The sequence below is a fragment of the Athene cunicularia genome (genome assembly GCF_003259725.1).
Source record: "Athene cunicularia isolate RWA chromosome 1 unlocalized genomic scaffold, athCun1 chr1_part2, whole genome shotgun sequence".
Classification (NCBI taxonomy): domain Eukaryota; kingdom Metazoa; phylum Chordata; class Aves; order Strigiformes; family Strigidae; genus Athene; species Athene cunicularia.
Genome location: NW_020799092.1, coordinates 28,295,565 through 28,304,982, shown reverse-complemented (window position 1 = coordinate 28,304,982; position 9,418 = coordinate 28,295,565).

The following is a 9,418-nucleotide window of genomic DNA, read 5'->3' as shown; positions in this document are numbered from 1 at the left end:
ATGGCTGGAGGGGTTGGGAAATCTATCTTTCAGTTGTCATCTTGTGCTCTCAAATCCCTCATTAATTTGTTCTGCTGAAATGCTTCTAAGATTGTTGTGTAACAGTGGGACAAGTGGTAAATCCTGGCAGATAGTTTGTAGAGATGGTTGTTCACCTGTTCCTTCCCCATCCTGTCCTTCACTGCTGGAGTGAGAAACCTGGGCCTTCACTCTCCCAAGCCTTATGCCCATGCCAGAAGGATGTGCTCGGGGTCTCTGGGCAGAGGAAAGACTTTCACTGGCCTCTCACAGCTGTAGAGTGAGTCTGAGTGCACTGTGAGAAATTCCTTGTCATACAGCTGTTTCCAAATTGATAAGGACCAGCATTGCTAGCTGTGTTCTTGTTGTCTGCCCCTGCTGTTGTCCCTCCTCTGCTGTTTTCTTCAGTCCAAGGCAGAGCTGGAGTCCCCCTCTCTGTATGTGTTTTAGCAGGAGAAGAGAATGGCAGCAGTCCCCATACTCTCACTCGCCACCCAGGGTAGCACGTTTGCTCAGGATCACAGCTCCCTCCTCGCCTCAGACCACACCACGACTGCATGCAGCCTCTTCCCCTTACCCTGCTCCTCAGCTGGGCTGCAGGCAGCGATACCCCGGAGGTGGCGTGTCTCTTCAGTTAATCACTGCTGCCCTATTTTATTGGGATGGGACCACACTTTGTCTTTCTGGTACAAATCTTACACTGCTTTTCTCACTGAAAAGCATCACTGAATAAGGGCAACACTCAAAGCAAAAGTGTTGTTCAAGCAGAGCAGTTTACTGATTTCTAAACCAAAATGCAAATTCACCAGCAGATTTGACATGTGAATGCAATAATTTGCAGCAACTGAAGATCTGGACCTGGCACTTCTCTTTAAATCCTAATGCCAGTGGATAGGGAGTTGTTGATTTATAATGGCGTTTAAACAACTGGTGACACTGGAAGTCTACAGTAATATTCCTGCTGATAGGGAGCTTAACAGGTTCTCATTTTCTGCTGTATAGATGATTTGCCTACTAAGCAATTAGATCATATCTAGTGCCATCTAGATGAAAATGAAGTGGTAATTAGACCAACAAAAGGAATTAGGTGGTGTTACATTTGCAGCTTCATCAGCTCTTTCCAAACACTTGATCCCCTGGGATAAAACTTACAACCTGGAGTTAAGGCTGTACCTAAATTTCCTGTTCAGCATTTCAGAATAATGGTGAATTCTTCAAAATGGGATTTACAACAGCCAGGGTTACCTGCCTGGAATAACTGACAGGAGGAGGATGAGGACTGATGTTTGCTTCAAGCCAATGAGACACACATAGCATAGATGACTTTCTCACTGACCTTCAATAACATCCTCTCTAAACAAAAAGGAAGCGCTCTCTGTTACTGTTAAAGCAGAGCTATAGGACAAAGAGCCTTCCCCAGGTTGTCCTTGCACTGTAATTCAGTGATGAAAACAGGTGCAGGCCATGGAAGGTCACTCACAGCAGCTCCTGGTTAGCCTGTAGCCAGCTCTGGTTTCAGCCACTCCTCTCCAGCCATGTTCGGGAATAGCTGCTGTGAACTTCCAGCTCCACAAACTGGGACCTCGAGACCTTTTGGGAAAAGGCAGACTCCCTGTGGCCTCTTCTTTCTTTCCTCCCCATTGTTTAGGAAGCCTAGGATCTACAGAATTAATGTAGTGTGACTAGCCACAGTGGGTACCAGCTTGTCCAACATCTTGACAACCCAGGAATGACTTCGTGAAGCTGCTGGGATCTCCAGCACAGCTGAGGGGAGCGGAAAGGTCCCTGAACACCCTCCAGGGTATTTCCCCCTCCCAGCCCTGCAACTTTCCCTGGGTCACCTGGCTCACACAAACAGCAAGGCAGCTCCTCGGCGGGGGGGTCACGGGGGCAAGCTGCTCAGCAGTGCAGTGGTCAAAGTTGGGAAACACCCCAGAGGAATCAAAGTTATTTCTTGGCAGTGTAGTTCCTCCAGCCTGCCTGCTGTGCATGGATGCTTGTAGAGCCCAGCCAAGGGTGGCAGAGGGCTGGCAGTGGCCACCCAGGTTGGTGTTGCTGCCTGAAAGCTCAATAAAAACTTTTGCTCTCTAAGATAAACTGCGTGAGCTCCAGCGCTTGTGCAGGAAGTCCCTGTCCTGTCGTGCTGGCGATATGTGGTGCTGTCTACAGCCCACAGCTCGGGTTAGATGGCTGCAAGGTGCAACTGTTAGGTATGGTTTTCTTCTGTTCTCCAAGTGGAAGGAAAAATTTCAAGAATTTCCAGTCTCTGGTACTGAATAAATTGAGGGAACCAGGGTTACTGTAACAAAGGCCTGTGTTTCTGTGCAGTGTGTGCGCTGAGATCCTGCCCAGCCCCTCTGCTGACAGGTTCTTCACCCACGTTCAGCTCCATCGCCTCCTCTAGAATTTCTCACCACAGTTCCAAATGTTAAGAAGGAGCTAATGCACATTAAGCAGCTTACTGGCTACTATTTACAGAGGCAATAATTGACTTTTACCAATGTTAGTTCCACACTGTTCTTGCAAGCTTGCGCCTCTGGGGTGCAGAGCGAACTGGAACCTCTGCTGGCAGGCAAATGTGTGTATGTCCTGGCTGATGGATTGTTGGGCTGTGAGACAAGATTCAAAATGCATCGGAACTCCTGGGAAATATTCCACTAGAGAAGTTGTTCCTTATGTACATATCCATCTCTAGAATAATTCCCTAAATATTATTGGTCTTAGAGTTGGCAAAAACAAATCTCTAGTCTTTAGAGCAATAACATGCCTCAGGTCTGTCTTAGGTCGAGACCAAGGAGGAGGCTTTGCTGAGAATCTCTCAGCAGCTGTTGCAAGGTGTTAATTATTGGGCCTTTTTATGACAAGATATGAGATCTTTAAGTTGCAACATTATTTGCCACCCAGCAGTTGCCAGATACAGTAATGTCCATGATTGTAATTTAAAACAATAATATTAGCTACTGTAGAAAGGGTGCAGCTTGAGAGAGAACAGTAGCCCCACTGCAAACAGAAAAAGGAACTTGTGCTCTGCAAGACAAGATTTGAAAAATCAAACTCTGGTGGTTACCTGAATTTCCCCCCTAGTTTGTTAGCCATATTCTTTTTTTCTTGTTATTCCTTAAGACAGAAAACTTAAATCCTTCAAAAGGAACTAATTAAAAAAAAAAGCCAAGGTTTCAAGTTAGCAATGGGCATGGTCATTGCTGTGTCTCTTTTGTAGGATTTATAAAGCTGTATGGGATCTTTTGCAATAAAATGTTGCCACATAAATATCAGGCCACAGAGTTATGAAAGATATAATGTGAAAATATAGAAAATATGGACCGTGTTCATGTGAAATAGCATTAGACTCTTTGTTCTATGCAACGGTTTTGAAATTATAAAGAGTAAAGGCAATGGTGGTGATATCGGACCCGAAGAACAAATTGTAACTGTCAGGATTTAGCTGTTGAACTTTGAGAATGAAAAACACAGATCACACCAAGGAATTCAAGATAGGAAAATTCATTGCTTCTCCTACTGGAACCAGTTACACTGGTTTCCAGCCACCCTCCAGTATGAAAATAAGTGCTGGAGGATTCTTCCTGCTTTCAGAAATACACAGACAAAGCAAGGCTCTGGTGACAGAACTCTGTCCCTGCTTCCATTCCTCCTCTAGCAGGGTGTGATGTTCTGGGTTATTGAGCGTGTTAACTCGGGCCTGGCCCGCAGCACGGCGGGCCGGGCACACGGGGCATGGTGCCTGCCCCAGCACCGTGCTCTCGGCTACCTGCTGGCATTTAAAGCATGTGATGTTCTTGAGAGGGACCTGTTTACAAACAAGTTGGTGAAAAGCAAACGTGCTCAATATATGTTGTTAGTTAACACATGGTTTGTATTATCTTTTCCCAGTTGAATTGCCACATTTCTCCCTCCCACATCACTTGGAGTAAGCGAGGGTTGGCAGCAGAATTTGTGTTTCAACAGAGAGTTTTTAAGGACATGGGATGCACCTCGGTCTGAGAACCTCCCATATATTTTGAGATTCAGCAATAGTTACAAAATAATTTACACAATACCAGCCAAAGTAACCAGAGAAAATACTTCCGATATAGCTTCTGAAATGAAGTTCCCAGTTTTCTAAGGGTATACAGCTTGAAACAGGGCCTGTGATTGTTTTTTTTTTTAAGAGCCACCCCTACTATCCCCATGCTTCAGCCATATCCCAGAGAAAATAGGGGTCTACCACTACTGAATGACTTAAGAGTTGGATCCTAGCAGAAGATAGGTGAAATGGATGCTTGATTTTTTTTTTTTCTCCTTTAAAAAAGTTAATGGCAGAAGCCTACAGAAAACTCCAGAGGTTGCTTTATCTGTCTGGTTTTAGATCTTGTATCGCTCCTTTCATACACATCTTCATAGTTGATTTCCCTTTGCCCAGACCGGAGCCTTGTTGTCCACAGTCACAGGGAACAGACCTCTTCGCTTGTTTCAAAGCAATCATTAGGATTATGCTGTTTGTTTTTTTAGCAGCACCTGTTTATTTAGTGGCACTAAAATTGCTCCAACTGTCAGCACATACTGCATTAGATGTGTACAAACCAACTTTTGAGGTGGTACTCGTAAATTTCTACAACTTTACTATGTGCTCCCATAATGACTTAGGAACATAATCACCAAACTATTGAGCCAAACCCCAAAATCTTACTGAAGGACTAGAAGATCAGGCCCCAGGGAAAAGCAGGTCGGTAGCTTTCCCTAGGGTGACCTACTTTCCATCTCTTGCCAAAGAAACCTGAGCATGGTTAACTTGAGACCTTTGCAGGCTTAATGGGCTATGGTATGACATGGAAAGAGGAAAAATCCCCACAGAGTCCCTGTGTCTTCGGCTGATAGTACTGGTTTAAACAGAACTGGAAGCCAATGATGGAATGAGAAGGAGGCTTGTGCCAAGCATAATTTCTCTCTGAAGGTTGGTATAGAGTCTAATGAAGGTATTTTAGTGGGTGCTACAAGTGTATTAAAAACTCAAAAAAACTTATTTTGGCCAGGAAAATGTAACTCTCCTTTGTCTGTGCCCGCTCTCCAGCGTGTGGCCCCGCAGCGGGAGTGGTGTGGTGGCACGTGGAGACTCGGCACCAGGAACACGGTGGGATGGGTTCCTCCTCCAGGTTACCCTGGGTATTTGTCCTCAGCTCACCTCTCTCTGTAACTCAACACTTCTCTGTCCCTGCCCTGGGGTTTCTTGTGCATTTTAAGCAGTAAAGGCAGTAACAGTCTTCTGGACACCCATCCAGTAGGATCTCCCTTATGGTCTGCCCCAGTAGGATGAGTATACAGGGTGATCCTAGAAAAGGGGAAAAAAAAAGTTAATCTGTTGATTATAATTTTTGTGACAAATTGGCATCTTCAGGAGAACATAGGAGTTACCTGAAGGACAGATGGTATCACTCATACTCTCTCCCCTGCGTGCATTGAAACAAGAGGGGTAAACCTGCAGCATCCCTACGGGACTGTAAGCAATCCCTTGGTTTTGCTCCTTGGGTTCTTTTTAGGAGAGGAGAGTAAGGCCTTCTATCATGACATGAGGTTGCATTATTCACCAAAGGCACCTGACCTGTTCCAACAAATGCCTTGTGTTTTTTCAGAAAAATTTCCCCAGCAGAGTGTTCCCAAAAGGTGTGAGGTGCAGACGAGGCCCTGTTGCTCTTGCATTAGGTAGGCTGTCACTTGGTACGGCCAGAATAATGTCCCACGTGTCACAGGCTGTACTGGTGAGTTAAGGCTGTTTTCCTGGGCTCCAGAAATTCTAGAAGGTACTTTGTCATTCTTCTGGAGAGGTGCTGAGCTGTTGAGCTGGCTTAGCACTCAGGAAATCAGGCTTCTCCTCCAACTTCAAAACTGGCCTTGCAGAGTGATACTGGGCCAGCCGCACCAGGGTGCCCCCTCCCACCTGCCCCCTGCGAATGGCCATCACAGCACATCACCTCTGAAACGCTTCACGAGATCAGCGATTACAAACGAATCCCTGAAAGTCAAAAAGATCATAGAAAACACTTGCTGTTTCTAAGCAGGACTTAGCAGTCATCTCTTGGAGCTCATATCCTTCTCTTTCCGATGACAGAAATTCTCATTTCAAGGGTAAGATCTCAGACCCTATGACTTGCCACTGGTGCAGTGGTGCTTGTTACCTCCTGCAGGTGCTCTGTCCTACGTGGTTCCTTTTCCTAGAAATTACATACTTTCAGCTAGCCTAGTACTTAAATGGTACCTTTCTACTAAGGAGTTAAGGGCGCTTTGAGTGTACTATCTGTTTATCCTTTTATGTCAGATTTGATTTAATCTGTATTTTAGCAAAATGGCACGCCTACATCATAATTAACATGGTAACTAAGTGGAAAGGATTAAGGGAGAAGCTTTCAGTGGTTAAGTGATGGCCAGATGACATGCCTGTTTGATCAACATGCCAGATGTTGGGTTGGGTTCATGTCTGTTGACAGAAGTTTGTAATCTGTAGGTGGGTTTCCTGGTGGATTGAATCCCCATCAGACTATATTTGATTTTCATCATGGGGCCTTTCAGGCCTTGCTTCATACACCTAGAGTTATGGGGAAGTGATTATGGACTGGATTCGGTGAAGGATTTAGGGTATGTCTGCAACACAGATTGCAGCACAGTGTATGTTGTGGTACTTCAGATAAATGGGTTAATCTTGAAATTGCATATTGCTTTCTCTGACATCCCAGATCTTAGAGCTTGCTCCAGGATCTTCATCCTAAACAGCTATGTGCAGGGCAGCTCAATCTGTCACTGGAATTAAATGAATAAACTGAAAAATGTGAAGAAAAAAAGAAAAGGGATTAGAAGAGGTTTTGGGAGGAAGGACAACTATCTTTATAGGCCTGGAGATAAAAGGGAGGTGAGATAACCAGTGATTAGCCAAAGGTTCAGTGTGTCAAACTCATCTACCTTTCTGATGAGACAGCTGCTTTTCCCGGGAAGGGAAATGGGATCCATCCTGTCTATATGTACCTCAGCTGATTTTTTTTTTTTTTTTTTTTTGGAGCTGTTTGCTAAGCTGGAAATGATGTAATAAAGCAATTGCAAGATCTGTTAGGGAGCAGCCCAAGGAGATAAAAGCAGGTACCGAAAAAGAGTAGGTATATGCAGGAAGGAGTCCAGTGTTGGGAGCAGACTTGGTGTTGCCTACTGGGGAATTGCAATATACTTTTTAAAAAAATGATCTAAGCTGAGATGGGGAAGGATCTGGATTTATCAGCTGATCATAATACGATTATAAGTAATTGTAATCAGTGATTCAGTGTGCCTAGGAAAGCCTGTGTAAGGCTCTAGTGAAACCCCATCTGAAGGACTGGTTCCAGGGCTGGCTGGGGAGCGTTTTTAGCACCTTTCTCATGGGAGGAAGCTAGAGGAGCTCAGCTCCCCTGTATCGCAGGGTGAGGACTGGCAGGGAATGAGGCTTATTGCTCCGAACAGTGATGGGTAGGAGATATTGATGTAAAAGGACAAAGTACAAGAGTTATGAACTGGCCGTGTATCATTTTACAGTAGAAATAAGACTTCTCCTAACTATCAAAGAAACGAGGTTCAGGAACAGCCTTCTAGTGACAGTTTAGGGATAAAAATATATTTTTAAATGGAATTGATCTCTACTGGCAAAATTAAGATTAGCCCTGAAAAACATGTTGATAGGATAATGGGTTGAAAATCCCCTGCTCCCCTGCCATTTAATTGGCTCTCCCTGTCACACTGCTGCAAATGTTCAGGAATGTCCCTTTCTGAACACCTCAGTGTCTCTTTTCCAGAAACATGGATTATGAAATGGCACTCTCCTGCACTTAAGCTCTGAGTAAATAGTGTGAGAGCATGTGGAGAGAATATGGAATACAGTGGAACTGTCCCCTTCCTTTTGAAAAGAGTGGAAATAGATAGGAGTCACAGTCACATTTTTAATGAAATAGGACTCTTCCAGGAATTGTGGGATGTGGTTTCATCTCCCTTTTCAGCTCCCTCCTCCCCTCTGAACTGAAATGGGTTCAGTCTTGCACCTTCCCCTTCTCTAAATGACAGGAAGCACCTACATGGCCATCAGGGCTGGATTTAGGGGACATTCTCCTCTGCTCACTGAAGGGTGTGACAACGAACAGATGAAGGTGCGTGGCCCAACAAGGCAGAGGTGGCTGGAGAGCTGAGTTAGAGGTGGGAGAACTGCAAGTGTGGCCCAGTACTGGTGGTGCTCACCTAGAGGCAGAATCCCGAGTTTCTCCTCATCGTGTTTTGTCCGGGCTTTGTTCAAAATCTCCCTGGTAAAACTATCTAGTGATTGCTCAGTATATCTTTGATCCCACAAAAGAGCTTGAATCCTGCTCTCTTCCTGTCAGTGCACTTTCTATACATAGAAAATGGCACAACACAACCTCTCCTGGGCATATCTGGGAAGTTTGAGCTCCTCTTGGACTCTTTCGAGATGTTTTGAAATCCCATTGTTTAGGATAGGACAGTGCAGGCAAGTAGCTAAAGGTTTTCTGCAGCAATTAAATTCTAGAGGATTTCAGACATGCTGCTCTGGTTGGTTTTTCATAGTCCAGCTCCGGGGAGCTCCTGCTGGGCAAGGTAATGGTTGTGAATTCCCTTCTGAGCCACTCCACCTCCAGCAGCGTTACAGTGGGAGCCCCAAGGAAACTGGGATTTGTGGGGATGGAGAAGAGTCATATACAAATACCAGTTTCTCTTACAACTTTTAGAGGAAACCAGCACCTTGTACAGGTGGCTAAACCCTGCCTGGGTGTGTGTAAGACTTCCCGAGGACAGTGTAGGGCACATCTCTGGCCTGCAATGCAGCACTCCACAGAAATACCTGCCCTAGCGGGGAGGGAAACAGCCTGCAAGGCTGGAAGCACGCTGGCGTTCCTACACCGATGCAGACAAGGGTCGGGGTGGCTGAGACAGCGCAGCAGCTCCTTCACGCAGGGATGCACTGTGTAGCAAACGGGTCGCGCGGTGCTGTGGTGATGGTGTGGGCCCCTCGGCAGCGAGGGGAGATGTCCATGGGGCACCGCAGTGACGGCTCTCTGGACAGGTGCGCGTGTTAAGCCGTTGGTTCCATGGCTGTGGCAGCACCCTTCGGATTGTCGGGAGGTCTTTGGGTGCTTCAAGATGTCCTTGGGAGACCTCCCGCAGCCCGTCGGTACCGGACGCCTGGTGTGGCTGGATCCGCTGTGGAGCCGGTGAGATGACGGTGCCGGTTCGGCCTTCCGGCGGCGTTCAGCTGCTTCGTGTTGGTGGCGAAAGTGCTGGCGGCAGGCGGGCGCGGCACTGTGCGAGTTAATGCCCGAGAGACTCGGGGAGCCGAGCCGGTTCCCGCGTGGTCCCCTCCTGCGGCGGGTGCCGCTGACCCCCC